The sequence below is a fragment of the Montipora capricornis genome, chromosome 4 (assembly GCF_036669925.1).
Source record: "Montipora capricornis isolate CH-2021 chromosome 4, ASM3666992v2, whole genome shotgun sequence".
Classification (NCBI taxonomy): domain Eukaryota; kingdom Metazoa; phylum Cnidaria; class Anthozoa; order Scleractinia; family Acroporidae; genus Montipora; species Montipora capricornis.
Window position 1 is genome coordinate 16,111,777 of NC_090886.1, and position 15,000 is coordinate 16,126,776.

A 15,000-nucleotide genomic window follows, 5' to 3' on the forward strand; every position below is an offset into this window, starting at 1 on the left:
TTATATGATTATCGTAATTCGACTCTCGAGAACATGTTGCCTATTTGTTAGTCACCCAACTTTCACAGAAGCAAAAAACAGTTCGCGTATCAGATAAGAGTTGGAAAGTTTGTTGGTTCTCTACTACACTCCGAGAGGTTTTAAATTGGATTTGATTTCTGTCAAGTGTCCCCAATTTGTGCCCCAGTGCTAAATACATTTGACACTGAACTCATTTTGCGTCTCTTAAAAAGGTTTCACCCATTTAAAGTGCCCCTGTGACCAAAAAATCTAGTCATATTTTTCTTTGGATTTCAAAACTATGTTAACAAAACACTAAGTGACCCACGTTTTAAGCCTTGATTTCAAAAAGACACCTCTTTATTTTAACTGTAATTTTCCTATTTAATGGTCCGCCATTACTAACATTATGTTCTTGAGAGAGCTGGATCGAGGAGAAAATGACGTCAAAGGCTCACTAGTTTAAGAATGCAATACGTGTGTACGCAGCAGAATTAATATGCAGCACGGGGGTTTTGGGCTTTCAGACTTTTAAACTCACGCTTTGCATATATAATAAGCTGCGTTCACACGCTGAAAGCCTCTGACGTCACTTTTCCCTGGATCCAACCGTCTGAGGTCCAATCGGTCAGTTTTGAACTTGAGTAATGGCGGACCGTGAAATCCAAAACTTACACTCAAAGTAAACGGCCTTTGGATAAAAATCAAAGCTCAAAATTTTGCCAGTCAGGTGTTAAGCAAACACACTTTCAAAATCTGAAGGGAAAAAGGAAGTAATTTTTTTTTTTTTTAATCACAGGGGCACTTCAACCACCAGAGCATTGAACGCTGCTTGTTCAAGTTACGAGCCGCATTCAGTAACGCAATATATTGGCCCAAGTGCGTGATCTCATGTTAATTAATTAATTAATTAAATAATTAATTAATAACAATAACTAATTAAATGAATGAATGAATGAATGAATGAATGACCATGTCTTAATAGCCTGCTTGCAGGTGGTAGATGTTGTTGTCGTCACGAAACACCATATTTGGAAGAGCGTGGGATAGGTCTGGGCCGGGTGACAAAACGACGGGGTGGGGAGTGAGAAGAGCGGAGAGATTTAAACCATTTGAGCCAACCAATTAGAAAGCAGCGTCCGCTGATGGACGCAGCTACCGAGAAAAGGCTGGTGTTCGGACAGGCGGTTTTTCTCTCCGCTCTTCTCACTCCACAACCCGTCGTTTTGTCACCCGGCCAAGACCTTTTCCACACTCTTCCAATATGGCGTCTGATACGTGTTTCGTGGCGACAATAACCTGCGATCAGGCATACTTTCCTTAGAGAGAATGTGAAAAGGTTACGTTTTCACACCCTCTCTAAAGAAAAGTACATCAACTGCCTGCAAGCAGGCTAATTAACAAATAGATTGGCACACGAGGCGATAGCCGAATGTGTCACTGATGTTCTTACCACAGTTTGACGTCGTCTTCTGTGATCTATTACTGAACAGACGCACGGCAACATGGAATCTATTTGTTTTATATAATAAAGAATTAAACTTTATTCGGAAAACTTTGAGATGGTGACGTCAATCGTGCGTCTGTCCTCTAATAGATCATAGGCAAGAAACAATCAAAATGCGCGAATAACTTGGGTTATTATATATTTCTTAGAGACGAAGATAACAATGATGTGAAGTACAAGTGCTGGTGGAAGAACAAAAGGAGCAAATGAGAGATCTTTTGTTCTTGTCCACCAACATGGCCGCTATGCGGAATGAAAAAATAAGCAATAATAAATTCTTTCAAAGGTGAAAATTGCAAGATCCCGTAGGGCGAGTGCAATCTGTAGTCTTCGGAAAAAAAATTCTTATTTATTCCAAATAGCACAAGAAAAATCATGTGATTACTTATTCATGATTACTCATTAAAAATATACATAAAAAAAGTCGGAATGGTTAAGCAGAGTATCACGCAATTACGCAAAAACTGCGACATCTAGGGCTCGGATTTGATTGGCTTTTTGTGACTGTCTTTGCTCACTGACCAATCAGAATGCTTGGTTTCATACTTGTTTTTGCAAAGAATTGCTTATTTTCTGCGCTGTGTCACCTGAAAACTGCATTTCTCTTGGACAATCAGAATTGACAATTTTTTTCAATTTATATTATTAATATGGAAATGAAAGCTATACATCTTTATGTTTCATTGGCCTAATTCCTAAATGGTCGCTACTTACTGACTTTCTGAATTTTGATCAGAGGCATCTGGAAATGACTTGAACAAAAAAAATGGTATCAGAATGACAGTCATTTTGGAATAAGGTAAAACGCATGTGTGTTCCAGATTTAACGAACGAGGATATGAAGAGTCACACAAAGTTCACCGTTGCCTTCCCTTTCAAAAAAAAATAAAATGCGTGTGCCGCAATTTTCGAGCTTAACACCTCCGCATTCGACCTTTTAACCTAAATGTCACTTTCTGGTGATCATCCAGGGTGGAGCCCGTACAACTTATACGGTACACCGGAAACGGAGCAACTATTGTCAGTCAGTCATTTAATTTTCTCATTCCACCAGTCACATGGTCTGTTGGGTTCAGATGACGTACTTTGACCTATTTCTAAGATTTGCGGCTCTGATAAGAGCAGTCCGTGGTAAAGAAGTAAAGAAATGTTCCCGATAGGATACGACAAACGCATACGGCATTCTTCCAGAATTTCCGAGCGGGTCAACCTTTTCAAGTGTCTGGCAGGAGAGCGAATAGAGTATGGTTGCTACAGTTGTAGGTGTATTTTGACAGCTATTGATTTAATGTTTGTTGTCATAACGGAGGAAAAAGGAAAACGGATCGTCAGTCTTCGACGCTGGACGAACATGGATTCCACCCAGGATCATTTAACCATATTATTTATTATTCATTAGGTTGACTTTCCAGGCCTTTGTTCCTACTTAGAAACAAGGTCTGAAATTCCAGGCGCGGTAGCTACACCATTTTCAACAAATGAACTAACTCCACAGAATTTAAACCCAGACCTTTCGCAAAATTTGTTTAGCGATCTTTCACGTAGCATTTGTTTATGTGCAAAGTTCAACCTGTCAAGTGAAAAAACAGGCCCTATCGAAACAACTTTTGGTTAAAACCTGGAAAATTTCAGACCGTTACCGAGATCTCGGCAACCGATCAGCCAACCCGCCTTCTCATACGAACACATCGAAGCTTTTACAAAGGATTTAGAGGCGAAGCAACATCTCGGAACCAGACCAGCCGGGCACATATGAAGGGGCCCTAAACAATAATCAGCGCATTACCTAAGACACCTTCTATCAAGCTCTGGGACACTATTCCCGCTCATTTAATGCTCTCCATATCTCTGGCACATGGGTGTATTAGTAAAGGCGACTTTACGACTTTCAGGTATTAGAAAAAGTTGGTATTAGAAATTCCGGGAATTTCAAGTACATTAAAATAATTAAAATATAAAATGCTACTGAGACTTTTTGAGAACTTTGACTTTTTCTTGTTTTTTCCTGTTCGTGACCTTTGAAGGCCATTAATTACACCTGCCAAATTTGAATTGGAAATTCCAAACGGAAGTGCGCTTTTTCGATGCATGCTTTTCGTGAACGAGCCACCGCCATTACTTGTCCCAGTGAGATCCCAGGGAGTCCGTGACATCATCATATAATGAGAGTGCACGCAGGCATATTCATGCTTGCATGCCCGCATTTTAATGAACAAAACAAAAGACCAAACCTCCTGAGTATTATCACATGATCTGTATTGGGAAAACAAAATGTACAAGCCGAAAAGGTCTATTGGAATCTCTATGCAAACGCCAAAGAGCAATTATGAACTGGCCAAGTGGAAAGCATTTGTTCGCATTCACAGCTCCAACTTCAACACCAAGGGGCCTTTTTTCAAGATCTGCTCAGTTCATCAGGGTTATAAGCATTAATATTTTTCTTACCTTTTGGGATAGTTGAGGTTAAGAGTACGGGGCACGGTTGTTCGAAAGCCGATTAACTTAATCCAGGATTAGGGTAAATTTTCGTTTCATGTTTTCAACTTTTTGGTGAAAGTTTCTTTTGCTTATTTTTGTTTTTCACGATTGACTTCTTCTAAGGTAAAGTTTTGCCGAATATCAGCGTTGAACAGCATCTAGGAGGAGAGAAATTAACTCCTCGGTTAATTTTTAATCTGGGATTAGCGCTAATCGGCTTTTGAACAACCGGGCCCGGAACTTTTAGAGTTAAATAAATAGATCGTTTTTACTGTCACGCAATAAAATAATAAATCGAAAACCATCCAGTGGAAAAAGTCAAGAATTCGTGATGTTGTAGAAGATAAATGAAGAAGACACTTCTCCAAGTTTTAGGCCTGTGCGTTTCCCCAAACTTCAGATATTCGTCGAAATGTTTCGCAGAAATTTACAGAGCCCAGTATGAAAACGCCATGTTGGTGCACATCTGTGGTGCACCAATATGGCGGCCGGAAAATAGTGTCAACATCTGTTACTTACTTTGGCTATCTAGGCGGGTGATCATCTGTACTGAACAGACAGCTATTTATCTAAGCACTTTTCCTAATGCTTTGAATTCTAAAAAGGCTCAAAACCATGAGATAAATATATATTTCTCAATAAACTCGATCGTCGCCTCGTGTCACGCACCGCTATAACTCAGAAATTCAAAATGCTCTGGTTTCCAAACGAAGCACGCTATTGAGCTTTAAAATTGCAAATGGGAACAAATTTACCGCCTCTTATGCCTGATGAGGATAAAAACTTTCGTGGCTCTTTAGTTTTGGATTTTAGAAAATGATGACGTCACGTGAAAACGATCTATCCAAGTACAAGTACGCGAAGGGTTGGGAACGAGGCTGAGTGAAATATACGTTTTTTAGATAAGTAACGCAAGAAGTGACAGGGAACACTGATTCCCTTCCTTTTTGAAAACATGTATAGATAGGCGCTTACAAGTAAAGTTTTTTTATAGTAACGTGAAGTAAAATCTAAGCGCAACATCGCTCGTTGCTTCGTCCGAACTTCTGTCATTATCAAGCCAAAAGTGAAGATAAAAATCTTTGCATAAGTATAAATATAAAACAAAAAAGTAAAATTATGTAAAGTATGAAAATGTAAAAAAGGGGTGTTAAAAAACATGCAAGAATAACAAAAAAAAAACTTTCGCATGAATTGAGTCTGACTGAACATTGAGACTTGGTCTAAGTTAATTAATGAAAAAAAAAAAACAATTAATAAATGAGACAGTCAAAAATGTTCTTGCACTTTTTTTGAGATGGTAAAATTCTTGGTAAGATCATTGGGCACATAAGAATGTTTCACACGGAAATGCTTTCCAATAGAGGAAGACGCATTCTTGTGCTCGTCTACGCGTTGATGCAAATGCCACCGCGTGTAACCAACATAACTTGCATCACACATGTCACGTTTAAATTGATAAACAAGGGATTGTTAGTTGAAAATAGACGGCTTGACGTCGCGCGGTTTCAGAGGTTGTTTGATCTTGTGGCTGACAAAGTGGGCTGGACGGTCACTTCAGCCAATATTTTAAGTGTCGATTCGGAGGAAGAGAGAACACTTGAGAGAACACATTAGTTTATTGGATCCAAAGTGGAACAGGGACTTGTGACCACGCGTGGCTACCTAATTCATACGAGTAGAGAACAATGCATGATACATGACAGACATTCCTACATGAGGTTCACACATATTCTACATCCCCCTTTGTAAAAAAAATCACTACAGACTGTAATGAAACTAAAGAAACCGAACAAAGTTAATAGATAAACACACTCTAAAATAAAACGAAAGAAACTAATTACATCAAAAATAATTAGTAGTTCATAAATACTAATAGTTATTATCTAATCCAGTCCAAGAATAGAACTTAAACGAGTTTCTCCAACCAAGTAACAAAATCTTGATATCTGGTATTTGGTCTTGAGATCCGTCCAGACCTAGTGACAACAAGTGGTCTTTGAGCATTGGCGAGAGGCAACTGGAAGCAGAACCATTTGCCGTAGACATTCACGATGGAGAAGCGCTCTGGTTGGCTGCTGCCGGAAAAGCGGGAACATTCTGATTACTTGCTTCAGGAGGAAGATGTCTGCGGTATCTGCGGTACTCCCTCTCCCTCTTTCTCTCTCTCTCTCTCCCTATCTCTCTCTCTCTCCCCCATAGGAAAAGTCGGGCACATCGAGGTGGACTTTGTAACAATATTGCTTAACATTGGCTATCATTGTAAACCATGACGTCGGTTAGCCTCGTTTTGAAGAATAAAAACATGTGCTCTTGTTGAACCGCCATTATCCGCTTCGTCTTCTTCATCTCCGGCTTTACACCTCGATAATAATTGTTACATGATGGCTTTGGTAAATCTAAGAACATAATGAATGATTCTAGCGGTCAAGCTTCTGGAACGCTCGCTCCAGCTCCGGCTTTTCGAAGGCCACAAGTTTCTCCTCCGCAACCTCTAGAGATCGAAGGCGATCGGGCTGACAACTGGAAAATCTGGAAACAACGATGGGATAATTACTGTATTATCACGGGCTTAAACAGCCAGCCAGAAGACTATAAGTGCGCTATTTTACTGCACACGATTGGAATAGAAGCTTTGCGACTTTACAACGGCATGAAATTCTCCGAAGGTGAGGACAGAAATAAAATGGCGGATATTCTAGCCAAATACGATCAGCACTTTCTTGGCCAAACACAGGAATTCTTTGAACGTTTTCAGTTTCACCGTAGAGATCAAGCCTCTGGCGAGTCAATCGATGAGTATCTTTCAGTTTTGCGAAACATGGCCAAAACCTGTGGTTTCTGTGACTGCATGCGAGACTTGTTAATAATGGACCGCCTACTCTTAGGAATCTCGGATGACAAAACACGTGAAGAACTCCTCTCTACTCACGATCTGACTCTTAATAAAGCTATTCAAATTTGTCGGGGAATGGACGCTGCTTCTCTTCACATGAAGGCTCTGAAGAACGAAGAAATCAACAAGGTCAAGGATATTTCGAAAAAGACAAAGAAGTCAGCCCCAAACAAACTCCAGCACAAGAAGCCTCCCCAGAGTGATGATAAGCATTCTGGAAAGAAGAAATGTCTGTTCTGTCTCCAACTTCATGTCATGAAAAAAGAAATGTGCCCTGCTTGGGGAAAGACCTGTGCATCCTGCGGTGAAAGAAATCACTTTAAAGCTTCAACGAAATGTAAACACCAAGGTGTCAACTCTCTGGGCGACGGTTACTCCTCCGACTCATCCGTAAGCAGCACTGGGACAATCAGCACTGTAACAGCTCTCGAAAGTGAATTTGTGAATTCAGTAAGTCCTGGAAACCAGCTTATTTTCTGCGAAATGGAGGTAAACGAAAGACCTGTCAAAATGCAAATCGACAGTGGGGCTACAGTTTGTATTCTTCCAAAACACTTCCTGAGGGATCAGCATGCTATCCGCCCTGAGAGGGTCCATCTTCAGAAGTGGAACAAAACCTCTATGCCCGCTCTTGGCAAGTGTAAAGTGAAAGTCAAGAACCCCGCTACCAAGAAAACGTACAAGGTGGACTTCGTCATTGTTAAAGACCACCTCACACCTCTCCTCAGTGGTACCGCCGCACAGAAGATGAACCTCATAAGTGTTCATTATGACCTGTTTAAAGCAGTTAATGCTGTCAACCACGAAAATCAACACTTCAAACAGTTTCCTGAGGCTTTTAAGGACACCCCTGGTACCCTACCTGGAAAGAAGGTTCACTTGACATTGATTGAAGGTTCCACTCCTGTAATCCGTTGTGCACGCACCCTGCCTGAATCTAGAAAACAAGTTGTCAAAGATGAACTCCAGCGTCTTGTGGACGCGAGTATCATTGTGCCTGTCGACGAACCCACTGACTGGGTGAGTCAGATGTCTGTTGCTGAAAAGAAAGCTGGAATTCGTATCTGCATTGATCCCCGAACTCTAAATGACGCACTGAAGCGCGAACACTACCAGCTTCCCACTCTGGAAAATGTACTTCCAGAACTTACCAAGGCGAAAGTATTCTCTGTTTGTGATCTCAAGTCTGGGTACCTCCACTGTGAGCTCGATCATGCATCAAGTTTGTTAACCACATTTGCCACCCCTTTTGAGCGTTATCGGTGGCTGCGTCTCCCATTTGGTTTGAAAGTCAGCAGCGAAATCTTCCAAAAACGTCTGCATCATGCTCTTGAGGGCCTTGAAGAAGTGCGCTGTATCGCTGACGATGTGATTATCTGGGGTCGAACAGATGAGGAACACGATACACGTGTCCGTACCTTCCTCAACTGCTGTGTTGATAAGGGTATCACCTTGAGCAAAGAGAAGTGCCTCATGGGTCATGTCTTAACCAGTGATGGCCTCAAGCCAGACCCCACTAAAGTGGAAGCAGTCCAAAACATGGTTCCTCCTCAAGACAAAGCATCTGTAGAAAGACTACGAGGAACAGTAAATTACCTGTCTAAATTTGTTCCAAACCTTGCCGATGTGATGCGTCCAATCTATGACCTAGCTCTCCCTACCTCCGAGTGGATGTGGGATGCTGTACACGAGAAAGCCTTTACAGAGATGAAGCGCTTGCTGACAAACGCACCTGTGCTAGCCTACTTCGACCCAAGAAAAAAGCTAACGGACCAGTGTGACGCCTGCGGACAGGGACAGGGCGCCGCCCTACTTCAAGACGGTCAGCCGCTAGCATACGCCAGCCGCGCTTTGAGTGAGGCAGAAACGAGATATGCTACCATAGAGAAGGAGATGCTCGCAATTGTATTTTCCCTAGAAAAGTGGCACCAGTACACGTTTGGCCGCCCTGTGACTGTGTACTCAGATCATAAACCACTTGCAAGCATCGTAAAGAAGCCCTTGGACAGAGCCCCTAAACGCTTACAGGGAATGCTAATGCGCGCCCTGGCATATGACATTGAAGTGCGATACCTAAATGGTAAAGAGATGTACCTGGCCGACACGCTCAGCAGGGCTCACCTGCCAAAAGCCTCTGATTGTAGACAAGAAGAATACTAAACCATAAATGCCCTCTCCTACCTGATCATGCCTGAAGAGAAGATCCGCGAGATCCGCCAATACACCAACGATGACACCTCTCTTCAACAGCTGAAACGCGTAATACAGGAAGGTTGGCCAGCAGATGAGAAATCGCTACCACCCCTTGTCACCCCATACTTCAGTGTTAGGGATGAGCTCGCAGTCACTGATGGCCTTATATTTCGTGGCGAGCGGCTTGTTATACCAAAGGGAATGCGCACAGCTGTCAAAAAAGATGTCCATAGTGGACACCAAGGAATTGAGGCCTGCCTCCGAGGTGCAAGGGAACATGTTTATTGGCCCGGCATGAACAAGGAATTGAAAGCTTGGATTCGCACCTGTGAGACATGCTGCGAGTATGAACTAACACCTTGTAAAGAGACGCTCATGTCTCATGAAATTCCGGCCGGAGCTTGGGAGAAAATTGGGGCAGACCTTTTCACCTGTAATGACAAAGAGTACCTCGTCACAGTCTGCTACAAGTCCAACTTCTGGGAATTGGATCCACTCACCGACACCAAATCATCAACTGTGATCAAAAGATTGAAGTCACACCTGGCACGATATGGTATTCCTAGACAACTGGTTACAGATAATGGCCCCCAATTTACATCACGTGAATTCAAATCTTTTACCAAGACATGGGGCATTGAGCACACTACCATATCACCGCACCACAGCCAGGCAAATGGAAAAGTTGAATCGGCTGTGAAGACGGCAAAAAGAATGTTACGCAAGACATCAAAGTCAGGAGAAGACCAGTACCTAGCTCTACTCAATATCCGGAACACACCAACTCAAGGTGTTGCCAGTAGCCCGGCACAGCGTCTTTTGGGGAGAAGGACAAGAAGCTTGTTACCGTCCACAAGATCGCTCCTGGAACCCAGAAGCCCACCCAGCCTCTGTGAAAGGGAACAACTCCAGCTCAACCAAAAGAGGCAGCAGCATTACTACAATCGGTCATCCCATGACCTTCCGGCCTTAAAAGCTGGCGACACAGTTAGAATGAAACCATTTGTCCTTGGTAAACACAGTTGGGATGAGGGTCACGTGACAAAGCGACTAGATGAGAGATCCTATGAAGTCCAGTCACACGGTTCCAGCTTTAGACGCAATAGGCAGCACCTAGTGAAGAGCCCTTCCATTCCCGCAGCGGATGCACTGCCTGTACCAGATCCACTGCCTGGACCTCAACGGGGTCAGGATACTCAATTGCCAAACACAAGAGCTGCGAACGGCCAGAAAAGCCACCTGGAAGCAAGGACCACCAAGCAGTCGTCACCTGTGTGTACTCGCTCGGGCCGTGTCATGAAAGAACCATTTAGATTCCAGGACTATGTTAAGACTTAATCATTTTTTTTGTTTTTTTTTTTGTTTCTTGTTTTTTTTTCTATTACTCTTTTGTAAGGACTGAGAGACACTCGCAGCGTTGCTTTAGTTCATTTTCGCTAAAAATAAAAAATAAAAATAAATAAAATAAAAAAAAAAAGGGGAGGATGTAACAATATTGCTTAACATTGGCTATCATTGTAAACCGTGACGTCGGTTAGCCTCGTTTTGAAGAATAAAAACATGTGCTCTTGTTGAACCGCCATTATCCGCTTCGTCTTCTTCATCTTCGGCTTAACACCTCGATAATAATTGTTACAGACTTAGGGTACCTGAGGGTTAACGAGGTTAAGTTAGTGTAACTTATGGCGGATTGGGGTAAACGTGGTTAACTTAGGGTGGATGATGTCTAACGTTGGTCTAAAAGGACACTTCGTGTGGTATATACCGTATATAAAGTTGTAATGTATGGGACGTCTTATGGGCCTAACATGAACGCTTTGCCCTCTCTCTCTCTCTCTCTCTCTCTCTCTCTCTCTCTCTCTCTCTCTCTCTCTCTCTCTCTCTCTCTCTCTCTCTCTCTCTCTCTCTCTCTCTCTCTCTCTCTCTCTCTCTCTCTCTCTCTCTCTCTCTCTCTCTCTCTCTCTCTCTCTCTCTCTCTCCCCATAGGAAAAGTCGGGCACATCGGTAATATCTTTCCCTTTTTGCGATAGCTTCGCCAGTTTTCGACGGACAGTTTTACTTTTTCGGTAGAATGATCCTGAGCTAATGAACCCTACTGTCCTAGTTGGTTGAACAAAAGCACTTTAATACAGCCGAAATAGCCACAAATTCGTCTGCAATTTGTTACTAAAGAGCCCTATGCCATGGTAAGCGGTTTTTTAAAGCATTCAGAAATGATTTCAATGTTGAATTATAGCTATTGCTATGCTATACGTTTGCTACACCATTCCCTCAGTTACCACAGCCTTTTAAATCAGAGGTATTGCGGGTGGCAAAATTTTTGTTGAGTAATTGTTAGACTTTTCATGCCGATGAACAGTTTCAAGGTCTGAAAAACGCTCATTTTTGTTTTTTCGAGTTCAAAAGGATAATTTAAGGGCTTAAATGTTATCAATTTTGATGATATATTCAGGACAGTTGGTAGAGATGTTAAGCAAAACAATGAACGAAGAATGGGGAGAATCCGTGGATTTTTTCGTATTTGAGAAGGTTTAAAAACTACCCATATCGCAAAAAAGGGCAGGCACTTTTGTAACTCAGACACTTATTTTTGATAATTTCCTAAAATTTTGCCCTGATAAACTAGTCATTTGCGCCGCAAGGCGCAAGGAAGTAATTTGATCAAACGTGAAAGGTTGTGAGCAATTCAAGGAAATTTTGGGCTTATTCCTCTAAAATTTAACAAAGAAGTATACCCCACTCGTCCACAATTAATCCGTCCTATGCATACAATAAGTCAAAAACACCGATTATTTATTTTAGTTAGAAAGGACCGGAATTGGGGAAGTGGGGTATGGACGTACACACCCCACAGATTGGAGTCACGTGCCCCTTCCTCTGCCTCTCCAGAAAAAACCTAATTAATTTCCATGCTTTGAGACTGGTAACCCTCCGATATCCTTGATAACAATGTTGTGAGCTAGAAATACTGCATGGCTCTTTTACGGTCAGGTCTAGGTCTCACCTGATTTGCAAAGGCACATTCTTGCACAAACCGAGTCATCTTAGATGACAGCATTGATCGATCTGTTTTTGTTTTTGTTTTTTTTGTTTAATGCAAGTGCTTTTGTTTGGGTGACTGTGAACGGATGGACAGGAACACCTTGTGCGACCACCATGATCGCCTATGAGCGCGATTTTCGTTTTAAAGTCCAGTGTACTCAACGTGCTTCTGGTTTTGCGGGCTCATTCAGCGCAATTACCAAGAGAAAGCTCCACCTTCGCTTTGAGCAAGGATTTCTATGTTAAAAAGGAAAGGGTTTTGCTTTGTTTTATTTCTTTATACATCCTAAATAAGATAATACAGAGATTGCTGATATGTAATCTTCAAATTATCCTGATTACTTCTTGCATTCTAATTCATTATGATCGGCAAAATGTACTATACCAAAAGTCTTCCTTGTTCAGATTTCAATCGACAATGCGAATAGAGCCGGTGCTATAGCCAACATGAAGATGACTGAACTTAAGAACAAGTTCAGGCAGGATGGAGAGTACGTGATCCTTGTAAAAGCACACAAAACACTATCAACTCACGTTCCAGCTCGAATTCTTATGAATGAGAAGTTATTCAGGAGGGTGGATATCTACGAAAAAGGAAGTGCGCTCCAAAGTTTCTGGTGATGAGGGTGATCTGGTCTTCTTGTCATGGAATGGGAAAGAATTATACTCAAGCCAAATCAACCAGGCAATAATTAAAGTCAATGTGGAAGAAGGCGGAACTAAGTGGAAATCCAAGCTCCACTTTGTTCAGGAAGTCAGCTGTTTCAGGTTTCCATAAAGCTGCTGAAAGAACCGAGATGCGCAGTAACCTGGCTGATTTAATGGCGCATAATGTGAGCACTGCTCTGAAGTATTATAAGCTACAGGATAAGCCAATGGTGTCTGTAAAAGCATCAAAGCAAATAAGAGATCTCATGCGTGTGGTCTCTAAACAGTCTTGGACAGCAGAGAAAGGAATTCTGGTGAAAACTCTCTTTGCCAAGGTCAAAACGAAAATCCCTAATCACCCTGATCTCAAGGATGATATTCCAAAGAAGGTGCTCGACAAAGTACGCAGCTTCTGAGGTACAAAATGCCTCAAACCGATGGACCAGCCGTTCTCCCTACTGCGGAAGAGAGTGCGCAACAGCGAATTGAAAGATTGGTGGATGGGGTGGAGACTTAAAGCGACATGATCCCTCCTACTATGTCAAGTGGCATGAGATATGTTCTTTCTGAATCTGAACTTGACAATATATGAGCTGTTTTTAATGACACGATCGTCCATTCTGCGCCAATTTCAAAGCCCAAGGTCAAGTCCATTCTAGAGGAAAAAGGCTGGGGAAAGGATCTTTTAAAGAGATTGGCACTACATACAATTATAAATCGAATAAAGTATGAACAACGACTTGAGAGAGGCTCAAAATACTAGTTGAGTATCCTTTGTGACCCCTCAAGGAGTGAACAGTTACTGTTTGCTTACTGTTTTCAAGTAGTTTAGTAGATTATGTTTTATCTTTGTTGAGATTCCAGCTCGAATCGTAATGTAACGGGTTAGGTTGTGCATGAACAGAGGGTAATGGTGTAACAGTTTCCTGTTGAACAAAGTTATGGAGAACTAAGCTTATCTCCTTACTGTTCCCTGGGAACCTGCCTTTGTCACTCTTGTTGTTGTTCATCTGTGAGGAATTTGACATGGATTGACTGCTTTAATGATCAGTAATGTGTAGCAAGAGTCTGCTTTTCGTTAACTAAATCCAAGCGCATGTAAAGAACCATCACTTGATCTTTGCAAGCATTTTTTGAGCCAAAAGTGTTTAAGAACTGAATTACGTTTGATACTGTTATTCATGATTGCAATGTTGGCATTAAACTCGTTGAAATGTTATGGTGTCAATATGCCTATATGCCAAGCTAAGCGCTAGGGTCGTACTAAGGGAATAGGAGCATGATCGTGATATCATAACAGTACATATCAACTTTTTCAAGGTCTGTACATGAAAAGCCAAGGGCCGATATACTTCCGTTTACGTCGCAAGCAAACTTGATTTATGAGATATTTATTGCACATTTTTTTCTTCTATGATTACCAAGCTTATATGGTAACTTAAGTACCTTGCGTGTGTTACAGAAGTTCTCTAGCGTTAAAAAATCTAGCGAGCAATATTTTAAAGAAAAATGCAGAGTCCCAAACTAAGAAAACTTTTGGAATGACCTTGACTGTACATTGAAAAACCTGATTGAAGTCGTTTCCCCGCTGTAAAAGATTTTATAACGAATTATTGTTACAGTAGTGACAAAAGTGCCTCACAATGGTTGCCAAAGTGCCCTAATTGTTACCAAAGTGCCCTCTTTGGTTACCAAAGTGCCAGTGCATGGTTACCAAAGTGCCTTACGTGTGTTACTAAAGTTCCCTATTAAGGTTAATAAAGAACCAATAGTCATATAACTAGTTTTGGAGGTATTGCAACTTAATTTGTTTGTCTGAAGCCAATCATGTACTGCAGCTAAATCACTATTTAAGGAACATTCAATTGTGGATATATCTTCATGAGCCGTCGTTATATACGTATCATCGGCAAACATACCAGATGTTGTATGTTGTAGACATTTTGGGAAATCGTTTACATAAATTATAAACAAAAATTGTTCTGTGGATAAGACTCCATTTACGAAAGATCTTTGTGTTCTATTAATCAAATATGATTTAAGCAACTGAAGAGCAATGCCATTGACACCATAACAAGAAAGTTTACGTAGTAAGATGTTATGGTCTACAGTGTCAAAGGCTTTCTTTAAATCTATAAAGATTTAATCATAAAACATCTCTTTTGGAGATGTTTAAAAACTTGCAGTGTGGACTATACATTGCACATTGCATATGGAATGAAAGGAAACCCAAAAT